This window comes from Pelophylax lessonae (assembly GCF_965119305.1).
Source record: "Pelophylax lessonae genome assembly, chromosome: 12".
NCBI classification, from domain to species: Eukaryota; Metazoa; Chordata; class Amphibia; order Anura; family Ranidae; genus Pelophylax; species Pelophylax lessonae.
Genome location: NC_138779.1, coordinates 47,103,618 through 47,124,096, shown reverse-complemented (window position 1 = coordinate 47,124,096; position 20,479 = coordinate 47,103,618).

The window sequence follows — 20,479 nt, the reverse complement described above, 5'->3', positions numbered from 1 at the left end:
TTCGATCTCTCACATGTAAGCTGTGCACTGCCTTCCTAAAGAGCAGGGGGATTTTGGTGGGGGATGATGGCGAAGAGTTCGGGAGAGGAGGGAGAGGAGGAACCGATTGGGCGCTGCAAATCTCCGCAGCATATCCCATCGGTATGTGGAAGAAATAATCAATAAAAATCGATTACCTATAGCGCTTGCTGTGATAAATAATGAATAAATATACATAAAATTATAAATAACAGTAATCCGTGAAAAAGTCTATAAACGTATAATAAATAAATAGGCGATTACCTATAGCGCTTGCTGTGATAAATAATGAATAAATATACATAAAATTATATATAACAGTAATCCGTGAAAAAGTCTATAAACGTATAATAAATAAATAGGCGATCAAGTCCATATGTGAGAATAATTATGTGTAAATAAATAACAAATAGTCCAATATAAAATGTCAGAACAGTTAATAAATAAATAAAGTGCCGATATTCCTTCTTGTCTTCTTCCCAATATTTTGTGACCCTTCACCATAAAGAATAAGTGAAATTCAGACTCACCAGAAGACGTGGGTCCTGTATGCCTTACGGCATCAGGACCTACCTTGCTTTGGAGACAATCTCCAGATACAGGGACGTCCCTCCTGGCGGACCCGGATAACCCTTCCCTGGTACCGATAAACGTTGCTGGCTCACTTCAGGGGGTTCCAGCACAGCTCAGCAGATCGGTGATCCTCCTGTGTAGGGGTAGCTCCAGCCACGGGGTATAAGGGACAAAAGAAACTCGGATAGTGCAATATTGTATGTAAAACAGATTTTTTATTGCACACTCCCGGTTCACTACAAAATACATGCAGTCCCAAAAATAAGTTGAATAAAAGCCACTACAAACGATCAAATGGTGATAAAATCCTAACTGGTGTAATAAACCAACGAAAAAAACAATCCATGCATATGCAGACGCGCCGTCATACACGTGGGCTAAACAGTGGAGAGCGGTACTTCCGGATTGCGTTCCACCGAGCGCCGTATGACGTCACAACGTGCGTTCCACCTAACGCGTTTCGTCATTGGCTAGACGTCTTCAGAGGTGGAGTCAGCACGTCTATCCAGGTCTATTTGTATTGGAGCTACCGCTGTCCACTCCGCCCCTAATTATGGCCGGAAACGGCCGCAAGATCGTGTCCCCATTGCATTAATAGATACATCGGGCTGATTCTAATATAAAGAAGCACCTTTTGCAAATAATAAAGTATCTGATCTCGAACAATACTAACAATGTTTTAATAGAAAATGGCGGGGAACGGCTTCATCCTTATGAATTACCATTGTAAATCTTTCTTATTAGTTCCGATGCCGTAGATACATATATTTGTACCCCTATGCAATATGAAAGTATCCTTTTTGTGCTTTACTTCATTTAAATCATACTATTAATTGCTCTTAGATATATTGATAAATTCAAATTGATTATAAACTATAAATTAAAAATACTTTATTCATATTAATTAAAAACAAATTAGAAGTGATTCTCCGGGGGTGATTGAATGATATTAAAAATAAATATTTTTATATTTAGATGATATAGTAGACATACAGTTTGTTCCTAATAAATATAAATTTCATAAAATTATAAATATTATTTTTTATTTCCATAAATATATGGCTAAAAATAATTCCATATTATAATTGCTAAAATTTTATTTATTTAAATTTGTTATTGAGAGTGGAAATTTATTTATTTATTTAAATTATTAAGAGTGGAATTCTATAAAAATAATTGTTACGTTACATCAAGAAAGAAGAAAATCAAAGTTGAATAAAATAAATGAAACCATTAAAAATCTAAAAGAAGAACTAGAGCCATATATAAATTCCAACGAATATAAGGAGAAATATAAACAGTTGAAAGATTTTTTGGACAAATTGGACAGGGACACCCAACAAAAGAAAATAAAGAAATACCAGAGAGATATTGGGGACTATAATAAAAACTTAGTTTATAAGTGGCAAGAAATTAAAGTGGAAACGAATGCCATATCCAGATCACCGTCCCCAGAGAGAGAAATCTACCCACAACAAGGAGCACCAACAACCACTCCACCAGAGGAATCCAATCACCATCCTATTACTCCCAAATCCACAGGGGGGCCAAAACCACAAAGGACCCCACATATACAACGGGAAAAGCACAGGTCAGGCCCATCTTCTAACCCACCTGTGAGGTACAATGTACCTACATATAATTCCTTTCAACCACTGGGGAATACACAGAATGGGTATTACACTCCTGAGAGACCTCAACCTCGGGATTTTCCAACATGGGACAACAGGGAACCCCCAGTATGGAACAATTACAGAAACCAAGCACCTTATCATTATCGCCCACCTTACGGCAACCAGGGTTGGAATCAAGGTTGGAATCGCCCATACTAAGGAAGAGGACGGGGAGGCAGAGGAGGATATTGGCACTCCCAACCCCCACCCCCCTACCAAGGATACCAACCTTATCATCAGAACGAATCCAATTATCCCGCTCCTGCACGAAAAGAAAAAGAAAAAGAGGTGGAAAAAGACGCAGAGGATGCAGAGGTGGCAGGAGCAAAAAGGAAAAGGGCCCGATAGGCCTTGGGATTTTCAACCTGAGAGGGGTTGTATTTTCGGATATGGAATTGGAGATACTAGATATGGGATTAAAGTATGCTCCTGACCAACTTTTAGATCCTTTTAACTTATTTGTGGACATACAAAAATTTGTAAGGAAAATTAATATAAAAAAAACATTTTCACAACAAACCAGATTTTAAAGTTTTAAACAATGAGAGTAAATATATGAGAAGTGGACTCAAAAATAAATCAACTTTTAATCCCAAGTGCGGGAATAACTATTTTGTGGATACTTTTAAGTCACTAGTTGAACAAGATCTGAAAACCTTGAAAAGAAAATGGCATAGACCTAAAGAAAATATAAAATTAGGGATACGAGAATTGGAACAAAGGAAGAATGTCGTGATTCGCCCAGCGGACAAAGGCGGGGGTATTGTTATCCTCAGGAAAGAAGATTACTATGAGGAACTCAACAGACTGGTACATGACGAAGACACATATACAAAACTAAAGAGTAATCCTTTAAACACTTATAGAAAAAAATGTAAAAAATATTTGAAAAGAGCGCATAAAAGGGGAATACTTACAAATAAGGAATACCGTTATCTACTCCCTGAAGCCCATAGACTACCATTTATTTATCAACTACCAAAGGTGCACAAGAATTCTGAAAAACCGCCGGGTAGACCGATAATAAGTGGGATAGACTCCCTGTTCTCACGGATTGGAGAGTATTTAGATGTCTATCTTAACCCTCTGGTCACACAGTACCCATCTCACCTATGAGATAGTAAACACCTCATCAATTTGATTAAGGAACACCAACGTGGAATCTTTATACACCAACATTGAACAGAAAGATGCCTTAACAGCCATTGAATGGGCTCTAGAAGACAAATTGGATTTAGAATTGGACCAAAAGGAATTCATCCTCAAACTTCTAAAAATGGCGATGAGAAGCAACTACTTTTGGCACCAAGGGGAATACTATCGGCAACACAAGGGAGTTGCCAAGGGGGCACGGTACGCCCCCAGTGTTGCCAATATATTCCTGAGTAAATGGGAGAACGAAGAAATATTTGGCAAAAAAACAGAGGAATTGGTGATGTACCGAAGGTACATTGATGACGTGTTTATAGTGTGGAGAGGCTCGGAAGAATCCCTAAAAGAATACATAGAAGGTATGAACAACAACACATATAAGATTAAATTTACCGGTACATGGGATAGAAACGAAATACATTTCTTGGATCTCACGGTTTTTAGGGGCGAGAATAGATTATGCACAAAAACGCACTTTAAGCCCACGGACAAAACAGGAGATATCCCCACCCACAGTGGACATCACCCCAGCTGGATCAGAGGAATACCTAAGGGACAACTGATGCGGCTAAGAAGGAACTGTACCCATGAACAGGATTTTCATAGTCAAGCGGACATGATTATCAAAAGGTTCCAAGAAAAAGGGTATAAAGAAAACAGCCTCCTAAAAATTAAAGAGGATGTCAAAAATATGGATAGAAACACGCTTTTAGAAGATAAATTAAAAACAAATAAGGATTACTCGCTGAATTTTATCACACAGTACAATGTGAGATACAAAGAAGTAGAAAGTATAATAAAAAAGCATTGGCACCTTTTACTAAGGGATGAGAAATTAAGTTCATCCCCAGTCACCCTAAGTTCATCTACCGCAGAGGACCAAATCTTAGGGACAGACTTGTAAAAAATGTACCAGACCCCCCAAAACGCCTTTTAACTTTTTTAGACTATAATGGTTTTTACTCATGTGGAAGATGCAAATCCTGTAGAACGGTCAAAACGAGAAGACGTCAGATTTTGGAATTTCAATCCAATGTGACAAAAAAGAGATATAAAATAAAGAAACTAATAACTTGCAATAGCACGCATGTCACGTATCTCTTGACGTGCCCTTGCGGGCTGCAATATGTAGGCCGTACTACAAGAGAGCTCAGGATACGCATTGGAGAACACATTACCAATATTAGAAATGGATTCAAGAAACACAGTGTCTCCATGCACTTTAGACAAGTACACAATAGAGACCCCACTCTTCTATCTTTTCAGGACATAGATAGAATAGAGAAAAATTGGAGAGGAAACAACATGCGAATCGCAGTCTCCCAAAATGAAACGAGATGGATTTTTGAATTGTCCACCCTACAGCCCAAGGGTATGAACATTGATATGGACATCAATTGTTTCATCTCAAATCCATGAGTATTGCTTGCGATTTCCTTATCCGTTTTTTATCCGTTTGTATTTTAACCGACCCCGATTGGGTGTAACGTAACAATTATTTTTATAGAATTCCACTCTCAACAATAAATTTAAATAAATAAATACATTTTAGCAATTATAATATGGATGTAACGTAACAATTATTTTTATAGAATTCCACTCTTAATAATTTAAATAAATAAATAAATTTCCACTCTCAATAACAAATTTAAATAAATAAAATTTTAGCAATTATAATATGGAATTATTTTTAGCCATATATTTATGGAAATAAAAAATAATATTTATAATTTTATGAAATTTATATTTATTAGGAACAAACTGTATGTCTACTATATCATCTAAATATAAAAATATTTATTTTTAATATCATTCAATCACCCCCGGAGAATCACTTCTAATTTGTTTTTAATTAATATGAATAAAGTATTTTTAATTTATAGTTTATAATCAATTTGAATTTAGCAATATATCTAAGAGCAATTAATAGTATGATTTAAATGAAGTAAAGCACAAAAAGGATACTTTCATATTGCATAGGGGTACAAATATATGTATCTACGGCATCGGAACTAATAAGAAAGATTTACAATGGTAATTCATAAGGATGAAGCCGTTCCCCGCCATTTTCTATTAAAACATTGTTAGTATTGTTCGAGATCAGATACTTTATTATTTGCAAAAGGTGCTTCTTTATATTAGAATCAGCCCGCTGTATCTATTAATGCAATGGGGACACGATCTTGCGGCCGTTTCCGGCCATAATTAGGGGCGGAGTGGACAGCGGTAGCTCCAATACAAATAGACCTGGATAGACGTGCTGACTCCACCTCTGAAGACGTCTAGCCAATGACGAAACGCGTTAGGTGGAACGCACGTTGTGACGTCATACGGCGCTCGGTGGAACGCAATCCGGAAGTACCGCTCTCCACTGTTTAGCCCACGTGTATGACGGCGCGTCTGCATATGCATGGATTGTTTTTTTCGTTGGTTTATTACACCAGTTAGGATTTTATCACCATTTGATCGTTTGTAGTGGCTTTTATTCAACTTATTTTTGGGACTGCATGTATTTTGTAGTGAACCGGGAGTGTGCAATAAAAAATCTGTTTTACATACAATATTGCACTATCCGAGTTTCTTTTGTCCCTTATACCCCGTGGCTGGAGCTACCCCTACACAGGAGGATCACCGATCTGCTGAGCTGTGCTGGAACCCCCTGAAGTGAGCCAGCAACGTTTATCGGTACCAGGGAAGGGTTATCCGGGTCCGCCAGGAGGGACGTCCCTGTATCTGGAGATTGTCTCCAAAGCAAGGTAGGTCCTGATGCCGTAAGGCACACAGGACCCACGTCTTCTGGTGAGTCTGAATTTCACTTATTCTTCATGGTGAAGGGTCACAAAATATTGGGAAGAAGACAAGAAGGAATATCAGCACTTTATTTATTTATTAACTGTTCTGACATTTTATATTGGACTATTTGTTATTTATTTACACATAATTATTCTCACATATGGACTTGATCGCCTATTTATTTATTATATGTTTATAGACTTTTTCACGGATTACTGTTATATATAATTTTATGTATATTTATTCATTATTTATCATAGCAAGCGCTATAGGTAATCGCCTATTTATTTATTATACGTTTATAGACTTTTTCACGGATTACTGTTATATATAATTTTATGTATATTTATTCATTATTTATCACAGCAAGCGCTATAGGTAATCGATTTTTATTGATTATTTCTTCCACATTCTGCACTAGCACTTTCTATAGCAGCTGCTACTATAAATATTTAGAACACTTATTTGTTTACAATTTTTTATATATATTTTTTTAATATATTGATCAATACTGAGGTATTACACTTTCACTTAATTGAAGTTACAATCTATCACTCACCATAGGACTAGGTTCTTACTTATTAGATCCCTCCTTGGCGCAGGTTATATACCTACCTTAGGTATATATATTTTTTCCACATCCCATCGGTAACTTCGTAGAACGCATGCCGCTTCTCAACTTCCGGGTTGCCGCGTAATGCGTTCCACCCGGTAGACATCACTTCCGCTGACGTCACTTCCCTCCACAGGTCCAGGCTAACAGATGTACATATCGGACCGATCCTCTCCACACCAGCATACCCAACCTATAGCTCATTGTAGTGATTGCCATCTATGCTCTAGATCCTAATCCATCAACACTCCCACTCCTCCCCTCTATAAGTCCATAACCGACCACCTAATCTCGGCCAACAAGAGGGGAGTGATCTAGCTCATATATTCCAAAAGAAAGTGCTTATGCATGTTTGGAGATATGAGCATACATATGCACATATATACACATGTGAACCCATATACACACACATATATATACACACGCCCTATATTGTATCAGAACACATATGTGTATGTACATGTGTCCACCTATTCACATGCATGCATATACTATGTAGAATACTGCAGCTAAAAGGAAAGTTAAAAATTAAATTTATATTTAAGGATTAAAAGATCCCCCTTAATGCGCAACAAGGGTGCCCTTTAAACTGTGGTATAAAAAATTAATTAATTTAAAAATATATATGATGTATATATGTAAAAAATATATGTATATATATATATATTAAAATCTCATCGACATCATTTCATGAGCACCTGTGACTCCCTACTCAATTATTGAAAACCTATATTAAGTGTATCTATATAAAATGGATAATTATTGAATATATGTTTACTGTATATTAAAATATACTAAAAATTAAAATTTATAAATAATTGAATGGGAAGTGCTTCCAGGAGAGAGGATTTGTCCTCCAAATCAGATACGCTGGTTAGGTCTTATGCTACCAGTCAAAAAACCTTTTAGACCTTCAGATAATAGGTCTGCTTGCAAACCGAATGAACCTGTGACGAACAGTGTGTATATACAGTATATACACAAAGAACCTTGCACTTAATTGCATAGAGCTACCGTATTGTGCACCCACTAGGATATACCTCTAAACAATTGGTGACACAAAGTCAAAAAACTTTTTTCAAAAAAATACCATGGGTTTTGTCAAATTGACAAAAAGTGATAAAGGAATTTTGGTTAAAAAGAATTGTTCATTTAAAAAGCAGAAAACAAAAAGGGACCAGATAAAAGGACTTAGTACCAGAAAAAGTCAAACTTCTATAACCCTGATCTCGAAAAACAAGAGTCAATCAGTGTATAGATGTGCCTGCCACCACCAAGAATATTGGGGTGTAATCACAATCATAATGGCTCTATAGAACCCCACGAATCTCAATATCCTCATTGATACCCCCAGGTGCCAGAGACCCTAGGGTAAATATCCAATAGGATTCCCTCTTGCATAGTCTCTGGAACCTCGCTCCATCATCCTGATCTCTATTGATAGCTTCAATACCAAATACCCTCAACCCGGTTGGATCCCCGTCATGGAGCTGACTGAAATGTTGAGGTACCGAATAATTATTGCAGTCTCTCAGTCCTTCCTTGATCTTTTTACTGAGAATACTACACTTGTGTTCCCCGAATCTCACTCTCAGGGGTTGTATGGTGCGTCCAATGTACAATAGGCCATAGGGGCAGATCAGAGCGTAGACCAAGTAGCTGGTGCCACAATTGATGAACTGTTTGATCATGTGGCTCCGGCCATCAATACCTGTTACCTCTTTTTTCCAATGCCACATAAAGGAACATGCTCCGCAATTTCTGACCCCGCATCTATAATTACCCCTTTGATCAAAGACAGAAAACCAAGGGTTTGATGCTGTTACCCCCCTGGGGACCCTAAGTTTCCGAACTTTGCTAGGTGCAATTTGGCTCCTCAGATCCCTTGGCTTTCTGAACACTATTTCAGGTCTTGGTGGTAAGATGCTACCCAAAACGGATCCTGTTTTAGGATCTTCCAGTTACGCTGGATCACACGCTGGATGTCGAAGGCCCTATTGCTATATACAGTGCTGAACCTAACAGTCCCCACTTTTGTAGTCCAGGAGGACTTCTTTTTGTAATTCCTAATGTACTGAGGTCTATTGGCCAAGGGGGAAGATTCAATGGAGGTGTCGTTTTCATATAACGACCAGTATTTCACATACGCTTCTTCTATAAGGTCTATTTTATAGCCCTTCTCCACAAATCTTTTTTTCTTTTTAAATATTATTTAAACTTGAGAGTAGGTCATGACACAGTGGCTCTGAGGAAGAGGCTAAGCCTCGAAACGCGTCAGCCGTCATCTTATTGGATTAGGGACTTTCATATGGACTATTCCTGACACTGGAGCAATCGAGCCTGTTATGATCATTTTGACATCTGTGTTTGTGAGTAGCCATTTTTTACATGTTGCATAAATAAAGCCTATTATTGAGGATAACGCGCCCTTTCTTTGTTTCTTTTTGTCTGTAGCACCGTTGGACTACCCCAGTCCTCTTTGGGCTGCAAGACCTAGCTATCCAAGACGCCAGTTGGAAGTCCCGTGGTGTGTGGTCGGGGAGCTTGGATTCTAAGCGCAGGAGAAGGTTGATATCACCTTATTTTTTTGGACCGGTGCTATCATTGCAGGAGAGGGGGAGCTTGGACCAAGCAAATTGAGGAGATTTGTGGCCCCATGCACAGAGGCACGGCACGTAACATCACAGCACATACTGACTTTACGCGCATGCATGCGCTGCCTGCATAAACCCAAAACACAGAGGGTCAGCTTTGCTTTTGCATGAGGTTTCTCAAACCTTGGAATGTCTGTGCTTTATGTGATAATGACTCAGCCCCTCCCCTTCATGACATTGTTGAAAAGGGGCGGAGCATGGCTGATCTTAAAATTATGCCCCCCCCCCAGAAAAAATTCCGCGGACATCAGTTACTCCCACGGTGCCCCAGTGTAATGTTCTGGTACCTCTGGTACCCTTGTTCCATATTTCTCTCTTACTAAATTGCGTCCCATCTTGTTATCCAAGAGACGCATACACCTTTAAGACCGGATGACATCATTGCTGAGCGCCGCTATGAGCGGCTATTTCAATCGCCGGCTTTCTCTCACTCATTGCTCGTTCAAACCACATGTTCACCGCACCTTCTCCTGTGAAGTCGGAACTGCTGACATTTCCCTTTGCTGAACTGAAGCCAGAACCTCGCTGCTGATCCGTATCTCGCTACGGGATCACCTCTCTCTAATGGACACTGTTACTACTAACCTTTCTAAGTGATAAGTACCCCACAGGGGATTCCTTACTAACCAATCTCCTACTGTCATCTACTGCAATTACCAGGACTATCTATATCTATCTATTCCCTATCATCTGCATAGACTGTTAGCTCTTGGGACTACCTTCAACTATCCTTGCACTAGGTTACTCTGTCTAAGTATACTCCATCTGTGTCCTCTTACCATCTGCACTATACTTGACATCAGAACCTATCTGCTTTACCATCACCTGCAACTCTCCTAATACTACTCCTAGTGCTCACCATACAATAGCCTGTCTCTCATCTATACATTCTCATATATTCTATCCCTCCATTAAACATCTGATTGAGTATATGTATATTGCATAACAGGCTGTGCACTGTGATGAAGTCCTGAGAGTTGGATATGTTTGTTCAACAGAATCTCTACAAGGCTACTGAGTGTAATAATTCTGCAGCTGTAAATCCATCCACTAACAAAAACGCATGAACGTTACAGATTGAACGAGCCTTAAAAAAAATATGGATTCAGCAGAATTACCCACTCATGTACTACAATTAAAACAGCAAGTAGATGCATTGATCCTTGCGCTTACAGAGGTACAAAACGAAAATCAGACCTTGAGACAGCAGGTTGGCCGTCTCACACAGCTTTCTGCTGCTCAGCCCCGTGAGCCTAAGATAAACCCTCCTCTAGTGTTTTCTGGTGATCGGAGCAAATTTCGTGAATTTAAAAACGCATGTCGATTGCTTTTTTTGTTAAAACCTCTAACCTACACCACTGACCAAATTAAGGTTTGTACCGTCATCTCCTATTTAACGGGTGAACCCCGGGCCTGGGCAGACGCTCTCTTTGAAAAGGATGATCCACTCCTTAATTCTTACCCTTTATTCCTAGCACAACTCGCTAGTTTATATGAAGACCCCAATAAGCAGAGTACCGCTGATACCCAATTACGGGCCTTAAAACAAGGAAGGAGACCTGTTGAAGATTTCGTGGCAAATTTTAAAAGATGGTCCCCTGATTCAGGGTGGAACGACACATCTTTGCGAACGCAGTTTAGACTCGGCCTATCTGAGGCCGTTAAAGACGAGCTCGCCCGAGCGGATTTACCTGGCACTCTAGAGGGACTGATACAGACCAGTATCAATATTGACAGACGACTACGAGAAAGAAAGGCTGAGAAGATGGGCTCACCATTTTCCAGTCCTTCTCGGATGTTGCCTGCTGACCCTACTCCTATGGAAGTAGGAATGATACGCCCACCTCTGACCCTTTCTGAACGTGCCAGGAGGAAAACCGAACATCTTTGCATGTACTGCGCATCCCCGAATCATTTGATAAGCGGCTGTCCCCTTGTCCGCAGAAAAGAGGGTGAGTGTTCAAATGTCTTGCTAGGGGGACTCACAACTTCCTTTTCTAATCCTTATCTTTTTGTTCATTTAACATTGCAGTGGGACCAAACTAGGATCACCACCAAGGCTATGATCGACACAGGATCTTGTGGAAACTACATTGACATTTGTTTTGTCTCCCTTAATAAAATACCTATTGTTTCAAAACCCAAACCTGTCTCCGTTAGTTTTATTAACGGTACCCCTTTGTCCTCTGGTCCTATCACCAGTCAGACACAGGCACTCCTTGTAACTGCTGACGAGTCTCATGTGGAGACCACCACCTTTGATGTATTAACTTCACCACATTTTCCAATCATTTTGGGACTTCCCTGGTTACACATACATCAACCAATCATCGATTGGAAAACAAGAACGCTAGCCTTCTCTTCTCACTATTGTGAAACGACGTGTAATCTCCCCACATATGATAGGATCCTCTCTGTAGTGCCGGATGACATTATACCCAAGTGTTATCAGGATTTATCGAAGGTTTTCCTTGAGAAAAACGCTCAAATGCTACCTCCCCATAGGGACTATGATTGTTGTATCGATCTACTCCCTAATAGCAAGTTGCCTTTCGGACATGTTTATCCTCTCTCACAGGATGAACTCTCTCATCTTAAGGAGTATCTGGATGAGAACTTGGCAAAAGGATTCATCCGACCTTCTACTTCCTCCACTGCTGCTGGACTCTTCTTTGTCCGCAATAAGGATTCTAGCCTTAGGCCTATCATTGATTTCAGACAATTAAATGCCATTACAATAAAGGATCGTTATCCTTTACCTCTTATTCCTGAACTTATCGAACAGGTGCGTGGAGCTTCTTTCTTTTCAAAATTGGACCTAAAAGGGGCATACAATTTAATTCGAATCCGTAAAGGGGATGAATGGAAAACGGCATTCAGAACCAGATACGGACTGTTTGAGTACCTTGTAATGCCATTTGGGCTATATAATGCTCCCGCAGCCTTCCAACGGTTTATAAATGAGATATTCAGAGACTTGCTTGATGTTTGTGTTGTAGTATATTTGGACGATATACTTATCTATTCTCATTCCTTACCTGAGCACATAAAACATGTGAGACTTGTGTTGTCAAGACTACTTGCACATAACTTATATGTTAAATCAAAAAAATGTTTGTTTCATAAAGAGGAAGTACTATTCCTAAGATATATTATATCTAAAAATGGAATCAAAATGGACATGAGCAAAATATCCTGCATTCTGGATTGGCCTGTGCCAACCACTCGCAAAGCATTACAAAGGTTCCTAGGATTCTCTAACTACTATAGGAAATTCATTAAGAACTTCTCTGCGATTGTGAAACCTCTCACACAACTCACAAGCATGAAGAAACCATTTAATTGGTCCAAAGGAAGCAAATGGAGCATTCTGTCTGCTGAAATCAAGCTTTACTACTGCCCCCATACTATGCCATCCAGACCCATCCCTTCAATACATCTTGGAGGTAGATGCGTCAAATATGGCAGTAGGAGCAGTTCTCTCACAACGACCAACAAACACCTCACCTCTTCACCCAGTTGCTTTCTTCTCAAAGTCATTAAGCAGCCCCGAGGTGAACTACCCAGTAGGTGAGAAGGAGTTACTAGCCATAAAACTGGCGTTAGAGAATTGGCGACATCTACTTGAGGGCACTCAATTGCCAATCCTGATATATACTGATCACAAAAACCTTCAATACCTTCAGACTAATAGAACTCTTTCCCACCGGCAGGTACTGTGGTCGTTATTCTTTCTGAGATTTAATTTTTTAGTGACTTACACGCCCGCAGACAAAAATAAAAAAGCGGATGCACTTTCACGACTAGCCGAGAAAGATTGTACCGAGGTTCCCTCAGTTCCTATAATACCACTTGAACGTATTATCGGTGTCGTTCGCTCCCTGAAGGAAGAGATTTTGCACAGCATAGGACTAGACTCACCTCCACCACAACTAACTACTGACGCAGAAGGCTTCCTCTACTACAACGATAAATTATACATACCCCCTACTATGCGAACCAAGATCTTGGAATTGTCGCATGATGTACCTATGGCAGGACATATGGGTATGACTAAAACTTTCAATCTACTTACTAGGCAGTTTTGGTGGCCAGACATGAAGACAACCGTAAAAAAGTTCGTTTCATCTTGTGATATCTGTGCAAGGTCTAAAATTGACAACACGAAACCATCGGGGTTACTTTGTAGTTTACCGATACCCCAGGTTCCGTGGGAAGTGGTATCCTTAGACTTCATGGTGGAACTACCACCTTCCAAAGGATTCAACACCATCTTGGTGTCAGTGGACCATCTGACCAAGATGGCACATTTCACTCCTATCCGAAAATTATCCTTCATCCAAATAAACAGCGGAATTACTTGTGAAACATGTCTTTAAGTATTCCAAAAACACTGCTGTCTGACCGTGGTTCACAATTCATCTCAAAGTTTTGGCTAGCTCTATGTCAGATATTACGAATAGAGCGTAAACTTACTTCTCCCTACCACCCTCAGACCAACGGACAGACAGAGAGAGTTAACCAGTGCATTGAACAGTATCTGCGTTGCTATACTTCGTATCTACAGGACGATTGGGCAGATCTCCTCCCGCTGGCGGAATTCGCCTATAACAACGCGACTCATAGCACTACTAAACAAAGTCCATTTTACCTAAATTACGGGTTTCATCCCACACTCCTTTCACCACGTATTTTACCATCAAGTAATCCAGTGGCATCTGATTATCTTGCCCAGATAAAGGATTCTCTGGGATTACTCAACAATACCATATCACATGCTCATAGCCAACAAAAGAGGTACTACGACCTCCGTAGGAAACCCTCTCCCCAATATGCCATTGGGGATCTTGTTTGGCTTTCTACAAAAAATCTGAGATTAAAAATCCCTAGTAAAAAACTTGGACCTCTATTTCTGGGACCTTTTCCAATAGAGAAGCTTATTGGAAAAGCTGCAGTACAACTCACATTACCAACAGACCTCAAGATACATCCCATCTTCCATGTGTCGCTACTGAAGCCCCATGTTCCTAACCAAGGAATAAGGCCTACTATCTCACCTCCACCTCCTGTACAAGTGGAAGGTAGAGAAGAATTTGAGATAAAAGAGATTTTGGATTCCCGTTTCCATAGAAGAAGACTCCAGTATCTTGTACGATGGAAGAACTATGGGCCCCAAGATGACACCTGGCTGGATACCTCCGATATACATGCCCCTAGACTGATTCGCAATTTCCGCTCGAAATATCCAGAAAAAACAGTTCTAGAGGCCTTCCGGAGCCGGCCTTAAGGGGGGGGGGTACTGTAATGTTCTGGTACCCTTGTTCCATATTTCTCTCTTACTAAATTGCGTCCCATCTTGTTATCCAAGAGACGCATACACCTTTAAGACCGGATGACATCATTGCTGAGCGCCGCTATGAGCTGCTATTTCAATCGCCGGCTTTCTCTCACTCATTGCTCGTTCAAACCACATGTTCACCGCACCTTCTCCTGTGAAGTCGGAACTGCTGACATTTCCCTTTGCTGAACTGAAGCCGGAACCTCGCTGCTGATCCGTATCTCGCTACGGGATCACCTCTCTCTAATGGACACTGTTACTACTAACCTTTCTAAGTGATAAGTACCCCACAGGGGATTCCTTACTAACCAATCTCCTACTGTCATCTACTGCAATTACCAGGACTATCTGTATCTATCTATTCCCTATCATCTGCATAGACTGTTAGCTCTTGGGACTACCTTCAACTATCCTTGCACTAGGTTACTCTGTCTAAGTATACTCCATCTGTGTCCTCTTACCATCTGCACTATACTTGACATCAGAACCTATCTGCTTTACCATCACCTGCAACTCTCCTAATACTACTCCTAGTGCTCACCATACAATAGCCTGTCTCTCATCTATACATTCTCATATATTCTATCCCTCCATTAAACATCTTATTGAGTATATGTATATTGCATAACAGGCTGTGCACTGTGATGAAGTCCTGAGAGTTGGATATGTTTGTTCAACAGAATCTCTACAAGGCTACTGAGTGTAATAATTCTGCAGCTGTAAATCCATCCACTAACAAAAACGCATGAACGTTACACCCAGGAACTGGATGCTGCTGGTTGTAACCTTACCAGGCTCCCCAATCGCTCAGCAAAACTGAGTAAAATAGGCTTGGTGGCTGGTAATCCAGAGCTCCATAACTGCTAGGATTACTATTACTGTGAAGGAAATCACCAGCTGAAAAAAATAATGACTCGGTCATTTCATGCATATGCAGGTGGGTGAATAGACTCAGGTAGGAAGTGATAGGTGGGGGGGGGGGTATAGATTCAGGTGGGTAGTGATAGGTGGGTGGATAGACTCAGGTAGGCAGTGATAGGTGGGGAAATAGACTCAGATAGGCAGTCATAGGTGGGGGGTAGACTCAGGTAGGTAGTGATAGGTTGGGGGGTAGACTCAGGTAGATAGAGATAGGTTGGGGATAGACCTGTTGCTACTGACAAATCTCCAGTGGCACAGAACCCTCCACCTACCTTTATGGAATCACTCCCTCTTTGAACGCTACTGAATCTTGATTGCTAGTAATGGGAGTGATTCCATACGGACAGACTGGCAGCTTCTTAGCAGTCCTGCCACTGGCAATTCATTTTGACTGGCAGGTAATGCAGGAAGGCAGTGTTACCCAGGGCAGTCTGCGTGAAAATGGAGCCTGCCTGGGAACAACCCTTTCTCCAGACTGACATCCACCCATCAAGGTATTTTGATATTTGCATAACTCCTACTAAGGATGAGCCCACCTTTTGCATCAGAGCTGAGGACTATTGAGCGGTGATCTGAGATAGGAGGGTGAGATGCTTTCAAGAAGCTATGTGCAGCACCCTGCCGACCCCTTCCACCAGCCATAATCTGCATACATTGAATAAAGAAGAACAGAGATCCAGTAATGGGGTCACTATAAAAATGTTCTATTCTTTTTTATTTAAAAATCATTGGCATGGGGGGGCGTGGCCAGCGCGGGACCTAGATGGACGCCTGATCCTTTGCTCCGGCTCCAGGCACACTGAATCCAGCGACATCCACGCAGCGACAGCCGACATCCAGCCCTCGACTGCCTTCCTACACTGCCCTACACCTGCAGCCATGACGGTGAAGAGGAAAAACGACAAGGGGCCGAAAACACTTACGGCCTTCTTCCCGCCGCCGTCCCGGAGCAGTCGACAAGATGGCGCCGGCGGCTCGGGCCTTGCTGCTCCGGAGCAGCGGCGGGCGCACTACTCGGAACTGCCTCATGATCTTCCTCTCGGGGACCGCACCGATCCAGGTACTGTGTCTCCCCGCACCCCAGAGCCATCCAGCCCCTCATGCAGCAGCCCCGCCAAGTCTAAGCTTAGACTGGATACACAGGACCGGGCCTCGATCGCAGGCCGCGCTTGCGCCTCGTTGATACCAGCTTTCTTGGGACCTTCCCCTATTGCTGACTTCCCTACCCAAGCCAAACCTATCGTGGACACTGCCCTTAAAGAAATGATGTACACATTCCATACATCCCTGCAAGCTGACATAATGGCGCTTGCCAACAGACTTACCTCTGAGATCCACTCATTGGGTGATAGAGTACACAATGTAGAATCTTCCATGACTGATATGGTCACCACGGTTAACGACCTTGTAGAAGCCCACGAGGAAAATGTCACAGAACGCCAGTGGATAAAAGCCAAAATCGCAGATCTGGAGGATCGCTCCAGACGCAACAATTTAAAAATCCGGGGCATCCCTGAGACTGTTCCGCCAGCAGAGCTACACAAATTCGCTCTGGAGCTATTTACTACACTTATCCCTGAGGCGACTGCTCTTGATCTTACCATCGATCGCATCCACAGGGTTCCGAAACCCCCATTTCTTTCCCAGCAAGTTCCTCGTGACACCCTTCTACGGGTGCATTTCTACCATGTCAAAGAATCAATCTTGCAGAAATCGAGACAACTTGGTCGGTTTCCAGACCCATACTCTAACATCCAGATATTTGCAGATCTATCTAAGCACACCCTGGATATGAGGAGATAGCTGTCCACTATCACCAAAGCTCTCCGCAATCACAACCTTCCCTATAAATGGAAGCATCCCTCAAAGATTATAATTGATAGAAATGGTTTCTCACACTCCATTACTAGTCTGCAAAGAGGCCTGGACCTGCTACAGTCGTGGGGTATTATCCCCGAAGTCGCACCCCCGGCGGATGCCAAGAAGCCCCCAAGCAGGGTACCCCAACAGTGGTACGCAGTGCCCCAACGCAACCCTCCTGAAGCCTGACCTTTCTGTTTGAATTCCACATTATCACCACTTTGGATGCTAGGCTATCACAGCAGCTATGCCTGGAGCCAACTGGCCTGATTGGCAAAATAACTGTTTCACCCCACCAGGAGATGGCTTTTTTGCCGATAATCTCCACTACGTTTTATTTGTCTCTGTTTTTTTCTTTTTTGTGCTGGACTGTTCTGTTCTCTATTCCTCTTCCTCCCTGCAAGCAGAACATCCCTTTTTTTTCAGATTGCAATGCACGTGCAAGCTCACCGAACATTCTGTAACTTTCAAGATCTCCATTCGACCACAAGTCTTCTGCATCTCTCCAATCATCACTCAGACCTGCTTTCTCCGGACTTCCTAGATCAACACCGCCTGTGTCATGGTACCATCTTAACTGTGAGTAGCTACACCACACGCTGGCCCTTAGTCTTCAATGACAGTTAAAATTCTGTCGATGAACGTTAACGGCTTGAACCATCCGGCCAAGCGGGCCTCGCTGTGGAAGACAGCGACCGAACACAAAGCGCAGATTGTCTGCGTACAAGAGACCCATTTCTTGGACACTCATGCACCTACCTGCTCACACAAAGACTTTCCTGAGGTCTACACTGCCTCCTGCCCTTAAAAGAGAAAGGGTGTGCTGATAGCGTTCCACGAATCACTAGACTTCAATCTTGTTTCCTCCATTGTGGATCCAAATGGGAGGTTCCTAGTGGTGGTCGGCACCATTGACGGATTTACTGTAACTATAGCCTCGGTCTATGCACCCAATGTGCGACAACTCTATTTTTTGAACCGCACTATGAAAACTATACGCTCTGCCCAGAAGGGCCCTTTGATATTGTGCGGAGACTTTAATCTACCACCGGACAGGCTTTTGGACACCTCCTCCACCTCTACCAGACATCAAGCGTCATTACAGGGTTTTATCCACAAGAATGAACTGTTCGATGTGTGGAGGTGTCATCACCCCTCTGACAGGGAATACTCGCACCACTCTGCTGTCCATAATACCTATGCCCGTATTGATGTGATTTTGACTGACAATGCGGTCCTTCGGAGGGCCGTAGGTTCCGAGATCTCCCCCATCACATGGTCAGACCATGCCCCTGTTACAGTATCGTTTACGGTATCATCTGCATCTCCAGCGCCTAAACCGTGGAGAGCAAGAGCTGACACCATTAAGATCCCAGAAAATGCTGAATACCTCAGCAAATCCGTATCAGAGTTCTTTCAGACCAATGCGGGGTCGGTCTCGGAGTCTGCGGTCCTCTGGAATGCCCACAAGGCATTTAGTAGGGGTATACTGACACAGCTGCAGCATAGAATGAACAAAAAGAGATCGAGAGAAATTGATAGGATCACAAGGGAAATAGTGGCGGTGGAAGCTAAGAACCAAGCCACACCTGCGTTGGCTCTTAACCAGCAGCTGATTAGGCTTAGGCAGGAACTTAGGGCGCACTTACTAGGCTCTTACGAACGTAACCTCAGAAAGGTTAGGGCGAAATACTATTCCACCAGCAACAAAGCGGGCAAAGCGCTTGCGGCAAAAATAAAGGGTCAACGTATTAAGAGCAGGATTAAATCCATTAAACACCCAATCACGGGCGCGACACTCCAAGACCCCAAAGACATAGCAAATGCATTTAGTAGCTATTACGATTCCCTCTATAATCTCCAAGCGACCCAATCCTCGTCTCCCACTCCTGCACTCATACAGGCTTTTCTAGATTCCATTGCTCTGCCTACCCTGTCCCCTACACAACAAGCCCACCTTAACAGCCCATTCACAGTGGATGAAATAACATCTGCAATTGAGTCCCTACCATCCGGGAAATCTCCTGGCCCAGATGGGATGATCAATGAGTACTATAAGCAGCTTAAGGACATTTTGGCCCCTCACCTATGCTCCGTCTTCAATGAAGCCGCAGCGTCAGCCTCATTCCCCTCGGAAATGCTATCGGCGACCATCATTACCTTGCCTAAACCGGGAAAGGATCCTGACACCCCCCAAAACTTCCGCCCGATCTCACTGTTAAACACAGACGTTAAAATCTATGCTAAGACAGTGGCCACTAAATTGATGACTTACCTCCCACAGCTAATACATACTGACCAAGCTGGTTTCACCAGGGGCAGACAGTCGGCTGATGCGACTAGACGCCTCATTAATATAGTGCACGCCGCCCGGACATCTGGAACGCCTTCTCTGCTCCTTTCCTTGGATGCAGAGAAGGCATTCGACAGGGTACACTGGGGATACCTGCGCGAGGTGCTTAGACGCTTCGGAATAGAGGGAAGAATGCACTCTGCAATTATGGCCCTATATGCGGACCCCTCGGCTCAGGTTCTGGTGGACGGCACTCTCTCGTCACCGTTCAGGATTACGAACGGTACGAGACAGGGTTGTCCACTATCACCACTCATTTTTAATATGGCTATAGAGCCCCTAGCTCAAATGATCAGATCGGACCCCGATATCTCGGGGATAAGCGTAGGTTCCCAGGAACATCGCATCAGTCTTTTTGCGGATGATGTCATACTGATGATATCAAATCCGAATGCTTCCCTCACGCGAATCAAACAGATCCTGGCGGACTTTGGAGACATCTCTCTTTACAAAGTCAACGAAACCAAGTCCAATATCTTGGACCTCGGGGTGGACGGTACTACCAGAAACCTTCTCGAACGCGCATTCCCG